Source organism: Lontra canadensis, unplaced genomic scaffold (assembly GCF_010015895.1).
Source record: "Lontra canadensis isolate GAN:19392208 unplaced genomic scaffold, GSC_riverotter_1.0 scaffold69, whole genome shotgun sequence".
Classification (NCBI taxonomy): Eukaryota; Metazoa; Chordata; class Mammalia; order Carnivora; family Mustelidae; genus Lontra; species Lontra canadensis.
The window spans coordinates 4,533,311-4,548,780 of NW_022631063.1; the positions used below are offsets into that span (position 1 = coordinate 4,533,311).

At 38.3% G+C, this 15,470-nt stretch overlaps 1 protein-coding gene across 2 annotated transcripts in view; it reads right to left on the bottom strand.

Annotated features, from left to right (window-relative positions):
• Positions 1-3,480, bottom strand: part of SCN7A (sodium voltage-gated channel alpha subunit 7) — a 79,863-nt gene extending 76,383 nt beyond the window's left edge. The window contains exon 1 of one of the 2 annotated variants that reach the window (XM_032880362.1): positions 3,142-3,480. The gene's annotated coding sequence lies outside the window, so the exon portion shown is untranslated. Of the gene's footprint in view, positions 1-2,911; positions 2,985-3,141 lie in introns of those variants that run through there. The other variant, XM_032880364.1, reaches the window with a different exon arrangement.
• Between the last annotated feature and the right edge of the window lie 11,990 nt (positions 3,481-15,470).

The following is a 15,470-nucleotide window of genomic DNA, read 5'->3' on the forward strand; positions in this document are numbered from 1 at the left end:
ACTCTAGTTTTTCAAACGTAGAACCAAACACATAGATATTCAACTCCTTCTCAAATTGGAGAACGACTTTGAAACATGTTAGGGTGAGACCAGATATGGACCAGAGCCAAAGTTATAGCCTGTAATCAGGTGCTTGGACCCTGCAAACTCTGGGAGAACTCAGAGAATTAAAGACTGGTGGATCAGTTGCCTCACTCTGGCATTTGAAGTAGAAGGGAAGAAATATTCCACTCAGCCCCATATGTTCAACCAGGTACTGTGGCCCTCAAATCAGCATCCTTTGGTTCTAGTTTAAAACCAAATGCTCTGTCCTAATCTCAGACTTTTAAAGTCATAATTTCTCTGGCCAGGGTTGTGGGGGTGGTGTCGGTGTGGGTGCTAGCTTCAGCATTTTGGTTAACCTTTTGTTTGATGTTAAAATAGTCAGTCCGGCACCTGCCTGCCACCACAATGATTGTGGTGTCCACAACTGTCCACAGAGTAGTTATCCTCAGCTAGCAATAAGCTGAGTCACTTCAGTCCAGAATACTGTGTATATACGAAGGATAACTATTTGCCAGACGAAGGAGGGATCTCCCACTGGCATGGAGTACAACTAGAGTAAGTCTGATTTATAAATAACAATGAATGAACAAATCTACAGAAATCATGATCACAGCTGGGCCAAGAGATACAGACCAGCCAAAAAAGGCTTCCTTCTAGGCTTCCCTAGAAGCCCTCAAATGAAAACTTTCTCCTCAGCCTTAAAGGTTTCCTCCTTCAGCATTGTGGAGGTGATGACTTACTTGCCTGGTCTTGTTCAGCTCACACTAATAGAAGAGAAAGGGGCCAACTCAGGGGAAAATGAGATCTGTACAAGTTCATATGATAGTGGATGACTACATTGCTAATAGCTAGTCAGCATGGGTGGCACTTACAGATATCCTCCAACGGCTGACCAAAAATAGTACTGGTTACTGAAAATAGTAGGACCAGAGTCCCCAAAATGAAGTTTTTATACTAATACCCCCACCATAAGCTTTCAAGAGAGGGTCAATGATGCTAGGTATAGGGTTTTCAGTCAGTCTCTGAGTAGCCCCATTGTGGTACAGAGATCTAGGATTGAGAAGTATTAGGATACTTCTTCCCTTAGTAAGGTATTGAGCAAAACACTGCTGTTTCATTCCCAGAGTGCTTTAAAGCTATAATCATCTTGCCTGGGCAAAATTAGTAGGAGTGTATATCAACTACCCTACCAGAGCCTCTCCCACAGGAGGCTATGAGACAGAATGCCCAGTTCATAGGTGTTTGGCTCTACCTTCTGCTCCTTAGTGGAGACTGATAAGTAACAGCAGGTCTTGGGGCCTATGTCATCAGTGGTCTATAAGTCCCTTTTCTTGAACCTACATCCAATTTCAGGTTTTTCTCCTACTGTTTTCAAACACATCATTGGAAAGAAGGGGTTCACAGTACCTCTTTCTTGAGTCCAGGATTATAATGAATCCCAGCAGTTAAGAGTCGAATATTGTATACATAAGCTATCACTTCTCCTACATAAATTAATGGGCCAAATAAATTTAACAATATCTAATATACTTAAGGTCCCAAGAAAGTAAGACCATAACTCTAAAATAAAATTTAAAGCTAAAAAGAGGAAGAGGGTAGAGCTTATTTTGAGAATATTCAAAAGTATTTAAATATGAATTGTTAACCATGGCACACAATTTTGTGAAGATGGAGTCTCACAGATTAGAATATACTTTAAACTGTACAGATGCCAAGAGATCGGAACCTGGATTTGAATTTCTTTTCCTTTAGTGCTTTATACTGAGGCTGTCAAAGCCCCTTTCATTTTTATAGAGATGTAAAATGAGAACTAGAATAGTGAAGTGGATAAAAACATGAAATAATTCCTTATATAAGCAACAGTTACACATATTACATTCACAAAACCCTTCATGTAATCTGTTATTCAGTCCTTACCAGGATATGTAAGCTTTTGATGTGTCATTTACAAATAAGAAGAATAAAGCTTAATCAAAAGCTAAATGATTCATTTCATTTTTAAAAAATGAAAAAAAAATTATCAGTCTAAATCTCAAGTCTTCATTGGACTTTTAGCTCATCATTGATTAGCTAAGTAACCTTAAAAAAATTACTTATGGGACTTATCTTCTTGATTTGTAAAATTAGTGGCTGGATTTTAGAAACTTTAATTAGAGCTGGAAAATAGCAAGTATGGTGGTGCACAAGACTCTGTTTATTATAGGGCCCAGATTCCTTCTATTTTGCCATAAACCACTCTACTGAACAATAGCCAGGAAGAAAAGTATCTACAAAATACCACCCAAACTTCTCATTTCAAGAGAATTTTCTGACCAATACCCAAATTTGACTCTATCATTTCCACTAATAAAGGGAGCATATCAGTGTGTCATTCCACATATTTTTATCATTTGTCTTGCTTTGACCAATATCCTAAGTAATAGAGGCAACATGTAACCAGAGTCACAATGAATACCTCATCACTGCTAGAAGAAAACTTCCAGAAGGTATGCAGTTTACAGGCTAAACAAGACAAAAACAAAAGCAAACCTGTTGATCCAAACAGTACCAAAATGCCCAGCCATTTAAACTGGGCACACCATTTTCCATCATATCTATGCCTCTTTTTTTTTTTAATTTTTTAATCTATGCCCCTAATTTTATATTGTTGATTCACATATGAAAAGCACCAATCTTAAAATCACTAAGTTATTTAAAATAAGACACAGGATTCCTTCAAAGTATACTCCATTCTGCATAAGCTTTTATCCCCTATATTCTAACATTGTGTCATGTAACCTTAAAGTCATTGCCATACAGGGTTTCCAGAAATTAGAAACTCTACATTCTGCTCTTAGTGTAAAGCATCGTGACTTCAGAAGCTTACCTGGTGGGATGAGAAAACTGACCACAGGCACAGTGCAGAGTAAACATCCGCAGACCAATGCTGCTCTTGCAGTAGCTCTCTTAATTCAGGTCCAGAATCTTAAATCTACTGCTAAATACCTTAAGGGTGTGTATGGGGTGGGGCAGGCTGGGGGTGGGTGGGAAAGGCTGGCAGCAGACGGTGGCTCTCACCATTCTGGGGCTGGGCACACAGCAAGAAAAGACACTTACTTGCTACCACGTGACGGGTCTCCAACAGTACCTGATGGAACCCTGAGAAGCAGAACTCCCTGGAGCCCTTTTCTCCTCCTGGGCTTCTTTTTCTTCCCAGATCCCTCCGGCCTTCTGAGGAGTTCTGGTTGCTTAGGCGGTGTTGCTAGGCTGGCGTCTGCCCTCACCAGCTGATGCTACAGGCCACCACCGCTCGGCGGTGAATGGGCCCCACTGAATTCCCACTAGAAACGCGTCTCTGGGGTGGCTGCCCAGCCACTGACCCAGAGACCACTGCTGGCCAGATGCGCAGTGGAGCCCCGCCTGCCGCCTAGATGCTGCTTTTTGCGTCCTTCCCACTCCACCCTCCCATCTCCCCGCCACTCCACCCTCCCATCTCCCAGCCACTCCACCCTCTCCCCCGCCCTCATCCCAAGGCCGGTGCGCGACTTCGCCATCCAGACCGGGCGGGCGTGGGCGGGTTGATGGAGAGGAGACCCGCAGCCGCCAGTGCTTAGCTCACAACAGCAGCTGCTGCGTGCGTCTTATCCACAGCTGTGGGAGTAGGGAGGGGGCTAGACGAGGGGATCCGTGAGGAGGGGGATCTGATGCGAGAGCATGAAAAGAGGGAGAGAAGAGGAAGGGGGGATTGCAGCTAAGGGTTTTAGAGGGGTGGGGAGAGGAGGGAGAGGAGGGGAGAGGAAGAGAGGAAGGCAGCAAACTCGGGTTTTCACCGCCAGTTGCTTTTTCTCTCCCCTTGCCTAACTGCCCCAGTAGAGCTTGTCAGGGGCAATTATCAGTCTGCAGCCATCAGATCTGAGTATTGCTTAGGGACGTGGGGCATGGCTCTTTAGAAAAGAATGGGTTGGAGCTATTACAACCTCACTCTGGATTTCTCTCCCACTCTGGTGACTTGAGATACAAAGGCCAAAGGAAAAATCTTGCATATTTGGAAATACTGTGTGCAACAATCAAGCTTGGGGATGAATCAAGAGGTGCGGGACCTTCTTTCTCAAAGGGGGTTTGGAAACTTTTGCTACACCATAGAACGTTTATTTTATAACCCTATCTTGTTTGGAAATGGTGAACTAATGAATTGTTGAACACTATATCAAAAACAAATGATGTGGGGCACCTGGGTGGCTCAGAGGGTTAAATCCTCTGCCTTCGGCTCAGGTCATGATCCCAGGGTCCTGGGGTCGAGCCCCGCATCGGGCTCTTTCCTTGGTGGGGAGCCTGCTTTCTCCTCTCTCTCTCTCTCTGCCTGTCTCTCTGCCTACTTGTGATCTCTCTCTGTCGAATAAATAAATAAAATCTTAAAAAAAAATACTCCTAATCGCCTCTTAATTCCGTAGAGTCTGAGAATGTATGGGTGACACAGTGATCATTTAAAAAAAATGATGTACTAAATGTTGGCTAAATGAACATAATAATTAAAAGAAAAAAAAAAGATTTACACAACACACCAAGAAAAAATAATTAAAAAATGAGGAAAAAGGAAAAGAAATCATGTATATTTATTAAGAGACTCTAAGTGTATATTCTAAGGCATGAGACACAGAAGGGTAAAATTGAACTAAACTAATACTGGTTCTATGCAAACCATGTCAGGGGCTGCATGTTTCATCCATGATTCACAGAAAAGGTCTTGTTACATATATTTTGTTTGTTTAAATTATACACTTGTTATGAAAGATTTCAAACATATACAAAAATAAAAAGAAAGTATAACAAACTCCTCTGTACTCATCGCTCTGTCTCAATCATACTGCCTCAACTATTGTCAACATGTAGCCAATCTTGTTTTATCTATGCTTGCCCTCTCACTTTGGATTAGCTTAAAAGTCCAGGCATCATAATTTTTTATCCATAATTATATCAACATAAGTCTCTGAATACAAAAATACAACCCCTTCAATACAACCCAAGACCATTAGCTTACCTAAAAATTAACAAGGACTTCATAGCGTCAAAGATTCACTTGATTTCTTTTTAATAAACTATATAGTGGCTAACTGAATGTAATAATAATAAATAAAAAAACAATGTGTAGATTATTATCTTCTCTTTCCCACACTTTTTGATGGTATTACAAATGAATGTTCAAACGTATAGAACTTTCTTTTGGGGCAATCCAACTTATGCATCCCTTTTCACCCAGGAAAATCTATGCATCTTTCAGTATATTAAAACGTAAGAGGGGCACCTGGATGGCTCAGTGGGTTAAGCCTCTGCCTTCATCTCAGGGTCTTGGGATCCAGCCCCACATCGGGCTCTCTGCTCAGCTGGAAGCCTGCTTCCCACTCTCTCCCTCTGCCTGCCTCTCTGCCTACTTGTGATCTCTGTCTGTCAAGTGAATAAATAAAATCTTTAAAAAAAAAAAAACTTAAGAATCACTTCTCGGCCTTTTGGCAAAGAGCATGTGTAAAAAAAATAAACATTTAACAAATTTAATAAATATTTTAAAGTTTAAATAATATGCTTGACATACACTGCTTTGTATAATGTGTAATGAACACAAGATGCTGTGCAAACCAATAATAGAAACAAGAGACAAATAGAAAGGAAACCAATGATGTTGGATTTATCTTCTGAGCTGGGCAATCATTTGTTGTTGTTCTGGAGCAAATATATTGCTAATATGGGAAACAAAGGCAGAAGAAAATTATTATATTTCTTTACTACTTGTAGCCCATTAATAAGTCCTTGTAACAGGCAGAGTCACATTCCTCTAGAAACACAACTGCCTCAATATTAATACTTTGCTAAGGACAAAAGACAACCCTAGCCTGACCCCCCAGAATCCTGTAACTTTAAAATATAAAAATTCCCTTGGAGACTTCCTTTATCTCTGCCCTGCAAGATATATGTTGACAATCATCCCCCAAGCATATGACCCTCCAGTATATATCTGACGGATCTCGTGACTCAGGTTTTATTAGACAGTGATAAATGACATTTTTCCAACAATAGTTAGCCCCCTTAAGGTCCTGAAAACCTTGCTTCCAAAATTCCTTAGAGACTTATGCTATCCCTAACCCCATCCCAACTTGAAAGTATATAATGCAACACTCCTTATGACTCCAGTGCAGTTCTTTCTGCCCAAGGGTCCTGTCCCTGTACTTTGTACCAAAGATGTCTCAAGAATTCTTTCTTGGCCATCAACTTTGAACCCTAACATTTTTCCTACATCATTGCCACCATTATTAGATATTATTACTAAGTTAATTTGACAAATTTTAACAATCATTATGCTCCTAATAATGAGTTGATGAAATTCTTTTGGATTGCTCAGTAGGGGTAAGCTGTTTGTTTTCCACACTTCTGCCTCAAGAATCTTATAATCATGTTTTCTAAGCTGTGTTTCCCAAGTATGTATTTAGAAGGTAGAAGCTCTAGACCTGCATGTCCTACCTTATCAAGAAAAAACTGCTTTTGATGGGGATGTGGAGAAAGGAGAACTGTTTTACACTTCTGGTGGGAATGCAAGCTAATGCAGCCACTCTGGAAAACAGTTTGGAGTTTCCTCAAAAAGTTAAAAACAGAGGCACCCTACTGCTCAGCAATTGCACTACTAGGTATTTACTCTAAAGATACAAATGTAGTGATCCAAAGGGGCAATTGTACCCCAATATTTATAGCAGCAATGTCCACAATGGCAAAACTATGGAAGGAGCCCAGATGTCTAGTGACGGATGAATGGATAAAGAAGATGTGATATATGTGTATGTATGTGTGTGTGTGTGTATATGTATATATATGTATATAAGAGGGAATATTATTCAGCCATCAAAAAATGAAAACTTGCCATTTGCAATGACGTGGATGGAAATAGAGGGTGTTATGCCAAGTGAAACAAGTCAGTCAGAGAAAGACAATTATACAATCTCACTCATGTGGAATTTAAGAAACAAAACAGAGATCTTAAGGGATGGGAGAGAAAAATAAAATAAGGCGAAATCAGAGAGGGAGACAAACCATAAGAAACTGGGTTGTTGGAGGGAATGGGGGGGTGGGGTAATGGGATGATGGGCATTAAGGAGCAGGGAATGTGATGTAATGAGCATTGGGTATTATATGCAACTGATGAATCACTGAACACTACTCTGAGACTAATAATATACTATATGTTAATTAATCGAACTACATAAAATAAAATGCTTAAAAAAGAAAAGAAAAACCTACTTCATCACACTACACTTGAACCTGATAGGCCCCTAGGGGAATTATTTTCCTTGCAGCTTGCTTAAGTGGGGGCTGTTTATTCTAACCTCAAAAGTGTCAGCGTCAGGAGTATAGATGCGACTCTTGTTTTAATTCTCACTCCATTTCATGACATCCAGGTTTGATAAAACCTTAAACAATTCTCCCCAAATGCAAACAAATCAAAACTCCTTTTTTTTTTTTTTTGAGATCTATGTGTCTAGCTGTGTCATCTTTTTCTTCTTCTAGTCTAGCAGTCATCTTTTAACTTTATGGACATTCTTATTTATTAAGGATTTACTTTCAGGTTGATAGTCTTCTCCATCCAGATTCTTTCTATTATTAATCACTTTCCCATCCATTTGGATATCAACAACATTTGGATGAAACATCTAATAGCCTAGCTTCCGATTTCCTCTCTAATAGAGGATCTCTTTCTCCATTCCACCTCAGCTATAATTTCCATACTTTGAAACTGGCCATAGCTAGCAACCGCTGTTTGTTTGTTTGTTTGTTTGTTTGTTTTAAAGATTTTATTTATTTATTTGACATAGAGAGAGAGACACACACACACAGCGAGAGAGGGAACACAAGCAGGAGGAGTGGGAGAAGAAGAAGCAGGCTTTCCTCTGAGCAGAGAGCCCAATGCAGGGCTAGATCCCAGGACCCCGGGATCACGACCTGAGCCAAAGGCAGTCCCTTAATGACTGAGCCACCCAAGCGCCCCTGCTTTGTTTTTCTCCATAACGATTATCTAGCATGCTAAATATCAATTGCTTATTTATTTTATGTTTTGTTCTACCAGAATGAATACTGCATGAGAGTTCTTGTTTATCCACTGCTATGAGGTAGCACTTAGAACACAGGTTGTAATAGAGTCGGTATCCAGTAAATTTGCCAAAGGAATGAGCACCAAGCATGCCCCCAAGGCACTATGGGCTTGCCAGAAAATTGTAGTGATTCACCATAGAAATAGATCCTAGAGTACACGTAATATGAAGAACATGAGAATTGTTGATCTGCTTTCATTCTGCCTAGCCTCTGGATCGTATATACTTCAATGCTTTTGTAATACATAGGTATGAAAATTTCCCCTGGCTGCAGAATCTTGACATAAAGCACAGGCCTCTCTGAAAAGAAAGGGTAAAAACAAGAAAGTTCAATTACATCTATGGGGAATGCCAAGGCACACAAGGAACTAAAGGACTCAGCATCAAAGAGGAAATTCTCTTACACTTATTCTACTATAATAAGGAGTAGACGTGGGCTTGGGTTTGTTGTCAAAATCCAGGCTTAGATATCATTCAGGGTGAATATAATATAAATCATATTGTAGAAAATCATTTGCATGATTGCAATCATTTGAATTTTAAAGTTCTTAACACTTCATATTTTTTTCTTTTTAGCTAATGCTAGTTAGCTTTCCATGTCATGTGCTGTATCCTAGGCAAATAGAATCCATTTTGTCTTAGGTAGGGATGTTAAAACAAGATACTACAAACTTGGTGGTTTCTAAACAATAGAAATGGATTTCTCACAGCTTTGGAGGTTAGATGTCTGAGATGCAAGTTCTAGCATAGTCAGGGTCCAGTGAGAGCCATGTTCTAGGTTTCAGACTATAGGTTTCTGCTTGTATCTTCACATGGTGAAGAGCTGAGAGAAGCAAGCCCTCTCATGATTCTTATAAGACCACTAAACCCATTTATGAGGGATCCACTCTTTAATCTGGTCTAATCCTAATCACTTCCCAAAGGCACCATCTCCTATTACCTTCACACTGAGGAATAGGGTGTCAACATATTAATTTGGGTGCATGTAGGGGAGAGGGTTATAAACAGTCCATCCATAATACATAATACTTGTTTATCTTAAGATTTTATTTTTTTAAATAATCTTTACATCCAACATGGGACTCTTACCCAAACTTAGAACGCTTAACAAAATTCACATGCTCTACCGACTGCACCAGCTAGGCACCCTTATTATTTCACTTTTTGTCATTCTTACATACCTACATAAAGACAGTACTGCAAAGCCAGAATCAGTTCCTTTACCACTATTTTTAATTGTATAGCATTCTACTTATGATTCTATTTATATGTTTGAGTTCTTTAGAATTGTTCTAAGAAAACCTTACCATGGTCTTCCACTCTATCCCAGGTTCCAGACTGTAAGAATCTGGACAACAAATAAAGCTATAGAAAGTTGTTTAACAGTGTCAGAGGAACACGATAAATGGCTTGCTTATTAGGGATTATCAGAAATGAAAGAATAGACCATAGATAGTTAAAGCTGTTTGGGCTCCTCTACTCCCCTTTATCACTTGACAAATTTCTAAACTAATTTCAATTTCTTAACTCCTTAGATGTATATACATACATACCTGGATTACATACTTGTTTTGCATTCATAATATATATATATACACATATGTAATATACATATATACACACATATATATTTATACATATACCATATAAACTCATAGCCCTAATTTGACCTTTTCCAAAAATCTTCCAAAGATAGGCACAGTCAAAAAAGAATATCAGCAAAAAGCCATATTAATATTGGCAATCACAGGTGCCTGGGTGGCTCAGTAGGTTAAGCCTCTGCCTTCGGCTCAGGTCATGATCTCAGGGTACTGGAATTGAGTCCCACCTCCAGGGAGACCGCTTCTCCCTCTAACTCTGCCCCTCCCCCCCATTCGTTCTCTCTTTCTCTGTATCAAATAAATAAATAAATAAATAAATAAATAAATACATCTTTAAAAATAAACATAAATAAATCTTTAAAAATAAACAAATAAATAAATATTGGAAATCAGCAGAGAAAATGGTAAATATCTCATATGGAAAATACATATTCATATAGTATATGGTAGGTCATTTTGTACCTATACTTTATAGTTTGTCTTGATCCTAAGAATCAGATTACGAAGATTACAGATAGATCTGAAGTTTCTGTTCAAAATGTTCCTGATCACAGTGCATTCCATTTTGCAATTTTGTATCCAATAGTCATGTATCAAGTAATTCCTAACCCAGTTTAGCAGAAACCCAGAATATTTTCAAATGAAAAAATAAAATAGAAAACAAAGATATTACAAATTTGCAATTTGTTGTCATTTTCTAGAAATCCCATTATAATTTATGTGCATATATGTGAAATAGTTGAGTATATACATGTCATACGTAAAAAAGTCAGATTTGACTGCTATAACAGAAACTTAAAATAACTGTGGCTTAAACATGGCAGAAGTTTCTTTCTCTCAAACCCACTAATCCAGGTATAAACAGTCCAAAATATCCCCCAATGAGGTTCTTTTAATTTTGTTGCTTTCCTATCTCTAGTGTATTAAACATTCACTCACATAATTCAAGATGGCTCACCAATACACTTGTATTCCAAGCAGTAGAAAAAAGGAATAGAAGAAATGGAATTCATGCCCATTCCACTAAATATTATAATCTAGAAGTTTTATTTTACACATTCTTGGGTTGATAGCCTATTAGCCAGAACTTAATTAGACACAATTGGTTACAAGGAAAGTTAAGGAATGTGATATTCATTCTGGTTTCTATTCAGTGAGTCAAAAGTTGAGGTTTCTACTAATACAGAGAAAAGTAAGAATAAATATTGTGGGATGACCAGCAACTTCTGCCATGTCCTGTCTCTACCTGCAATTGGCATACTATTTAGACTTCATGCCTCTGCCAAACAGCAAATTAGAAAAAATGGCTGTGACTTCTAATGATTTAAGAACTTACAAAAGCATAGCCTAATTTATCAATAAACATTTCTCCCAACCTAAATTACAATTGTCAAGCAAGAAATTCAGGTTGAAGGATTAACTAAATAGCTATAGTAAGAGTCTAATTTGTTTCCTCAAATGCATTATTTCACAGTTACATTACATTATTTGTTTCTACAACTTTGTTTTGGTTTGATAAAATGCCAAGTTTAAAACTCCTATTGCAACTTTTCCTTTCCCAAATTTTTCAAGACAAAGGAGTACAAAAACCAGAAATTGCTAACAGGATCTTCAGTGAAACTATGAGACATTTATAACAGCAAAATGCAATATATGAAATGAAATGCAGATGGAAAAATGAAAATAAATGATTTAGTAAAGTCAAACAAAGGAAGTCCAACCTACTTGCCTATAAAGAGAGAGACTGGTGAGAGAAACTAATCCTTTCTGCCAACAGCTAGAAAATCTCAGGAATTGAGGAGACCTGGTTATCATACAACTGGGCCAATCTGGGTGCTGTAAACAGGAAGCTATTTGAAAATCTTCAGGCCACAAGAGATCCAACTCTAGCCCACTCTGTTAACTGCCCTCATCAACTCATGGTAGCAGTTATGTTCTCAAGGAAATTTGGATTGCAGAGGCCTGAAATCTGGGATACTAAACACAGTGGAGAATGATGAGAGGTGCTGGACCGGAAAGAGGAACATTAATAAAAGTTTATATTCTCAGTGATAAGATTCTCCCTTTTGCTCCAGGTTCTTTCCCTTAACCAACACCCAGAATTCAAGTAGTTACATTTTATATTTCAGAAAAGAGATTCTAGGATCTTAACTAGAAAATCTGATCTATCCCAAAGGATAGGCCCATTGATTCTGGAATTTTGGTGTCTTCAAGAAAAAAGTTGGCTGATTACTGAATCATCCTAGAATAAAGTCTTCTATTCCACAAGATTTATTCCCTTAACCTTCAAACACATGCATATACGTAGAGTATCCAATTGGTTACTTAGGGATCACTAAACAAGAATCACTGAACATTTGAGGAATGTCTTTAGCATGGCAGAGAGGAACTGAAACAAATCTGTTGAAAGAAGAAATTCTGTGGACTTAGAGACAGAGCAAAGTATAGAAGAAAATTCAAAGACAATATAATTAACATGAGAAATAAGAGCAATAAATCCATGGAACAAGGATAGGATGCCCTATCTTATTTTTTTAAAGATCTTATTTATTTATTTAACAGACAGACAGAGATCACAAGTTGGAACAGAGGCAGGCAGAGAGAGAGGGGAAAGCAGGCTCTCTGCTGAGCAGAGAGCCCGATGCAGGGCTTGATCCCAGGATCCTGAGATCATGACCTGAGCCGAAGGCAGAGGCCCAACCCACCGAGCCACCCAGGTGCCCCAGGATGCCCTATTTTAAAGGAACAATATATGAAAGACCTCCTGGAGTCTATATCTATGGCAGATGATGATGATGATGATGATGATGGTGGTGGTGGTGGTGGTGGTGGTCATGGTGGTAATATAGAAAGAGCCTGAAAAATAAAATTGTGGAAACCATAAAAAATGTGCAAAGATATGAAGAGCAGGATATGAAAGATTAAAATCAGAGAATAAATTCCAAAGGTTCAACCTTCAGCTGAAAGGAATTCCAGAAGACAGCAGAGAGAACAAGTGAGAGCAAATTGTTAAATAAATAATACAAGCCAATTTCTTAGAATGGAAAAGTCTCCCAAGTGAATGGACCAACAGAAAGCCAATCAGTTTAAATGAAAATTGTTCCTTACAAAAGAAAGTTATCATGAAATATTATAATCTTTGATAAAGATATGATTTTACAACTCCTAGAAAGAAACAAAAAAAAAGTGAGTTAAGAGCAAGGGATGGTTAGTGTATCTACTGCCCATATCATTGTCCAATAAAATTAACAAGGACTCTTGAAAAATGGTTGTTTTTAGGACTGGGACAGGAAATAAACAAGATGAATGTGGCACATCTTGTAGTGACAGAAAATAAAGAAATGCTCAAAAAACCCCAACAACAACCCACCCCCCATTAATGGGGGTGTGTCAAAGCAAAGGGACTTGGAAGCCAACTGAAAAAGCTACTAATGACCAAAGCTAGAACAATTTGAGCAACAAAATAAAAAAGTAGTGTTGAATTATAACTCAAAGTATAAAATATCCATGAGTCCATGCTGATATAAATAAATGATTGAATAAATTAATAAATGTGGGAGAAGAAACAAATCTCCCATGCAGAAGAATTCTAAATAATTTATGTAGATACACCACATTAAAGGAGAGAGAGAATAACTCCTCATCCCTTAAGTGTGGGCTGGGCATAGTGACTTCCTTCCAATGTGTCAAGTATGAAAACGAGGGAAAAGAGTAACTTCAAAGTGTAGAAACCTAACAAACATTACCTCAGCCAGGGGATCAAGGTCAACATCAACAGTCATCATCATGACTGACATCATTTTGACAGTGGACACTCTTGATAGGACTTGATGAAAATGGCACTTTACGTCTCTCCTCTTTTTCCCAAAAAACATATCCCCAGGCTAAAAGAAAAACATCAGGTAAAGTTCAACAGAAGAACAACGTATAATATACCTGACCAGTACTACTTAAAACTGTTAAGAATATCAAAAGAAAGGGGCTCCTGGGTGGCTCAGTGGGTTAAGCCTCTGCCTTCAGCTCAGGTCATGATCCCAGGGTCCTGGGATCGAGCCCCACATCAGGCTCTCTGCTCAGTGGGGAGCCTGCTTCCCTCTTTCTCTGCCTACTTGTGATCTCTCTTTCTGTCAAATAAATAAATAAAATCTTAAAAGAAAAAAAAGAATATCAAAAGAAGGAAGTCTCAGAAATTGCTACATCCAAAAGATTAGGATATGACAACTCCATGTAAATATGGTATGCTAGATGGGATACTGAAACAGAAAAAAAGGACATTATGTTAAAAACAAAACAAAACAAAAGAAATCTGAATTACGGGCCTTAGTTAATAATTATGTATCAATACTGATTCATTAATCATAACAAATATATCATACTAATTTAAGATGCAAATAAGAAGGGAAACTGTGGAGAGTAGGGGCAGTGGTATATGGGAACTCTCTTGTCTTCTCAGAAATGTTCCTTGGTAAATCTAAAACTGCTGTAAATATGAAAGTATTATTTAGGAAGAAAGTATGGTGAGAAACAGTCTTCCCATAATCTCAAAGAATCCAGTCAGAAAATAGGTATTACTTACCAAAGGGAAAAATAAGAACTTTACAGTGGAGTACCCTGGCAGAGGCCAACATAATGAAATGATCAAAATTAACATCACCATTTGTAAGACATGTTAACATCATGTTCCTTCTGAGAAGACATCAATTCCACTTTTGTGGTATTTTGTCAAATATGCATAAACTCAGGGCGCCTGGGTGGCTCAGTGGGTTAAGCGTCTGCCTTCAGCTCAGGTCATGATCTCAGGGTCCTGGGATCAAGCCCTGGGAAAGTCCCCCTCCCCTCCTCAGGTTCTCTGGTCCTCTGCTCAGCAGGGAGCCAGCTTCCCTCCTCTGTCCCTGCTTGCCTTTCTGACTACTTGTGATGGGTCTCTTTCTGTCAAAAAAAATAAATAAAATCTTTTTAAAAACTATGCATAAACTCAATTTTATCAGGAGAGCATGTAAGACAAACTCAGATTGAGGGATAGTCTACAAAATAACTGGTCAATACTCTTCAAAGGTGTCAAAGTCACTAAAGGCAAAGAAAAGCATAATATGATATGTATTATTGGGCATCTCCTTTTGGCTCAGGTCATGATCTCAGGGACTTGGGGTCAAGCCCTTCATCAGGCTCCCTGCTTGTGGGGAGCCTGCTTCTCCCTCAACCTTGGACCCTCCCACTCTCTCAAATAAGTAAACAAAATCTTTAAAAAAAAAGCCATAAAAAGGTAGTGTAAATATCACTGGTAATGGCAAATAATTTTAATACATTTAGTACATTCGGGAATCTTTTCTTTCTTCCTACTGATCATGCACAATTTATTTTCTGCCAGCATGTCCAAATCCTCATGGCACTTTGCATTAAGTAGTCACAATCACTAGGAATGCCTTTTCATGCCTTGAAGCAGCTTAAATACTGAAGAAGAGAATTATCACTCAGTTAGTTATTGGCATTTATTCAGAGAGCATTTGCACAAAGGAAGAGAAAAGCCACAAATTATAGTTTAGTTGCTAAGAGAGATTTTAAAAGTTCTCATCAAGAAATCAAATTGTAACTGTGTGTGGTGATGGGTGTTAACTAGACTCACTATAATTATTTTTCAATATATACATATATTGAATAATTGTTATACTCCTAAAACAAGACATGTTATATGTCAATTATATCTCAATTAAAAGAA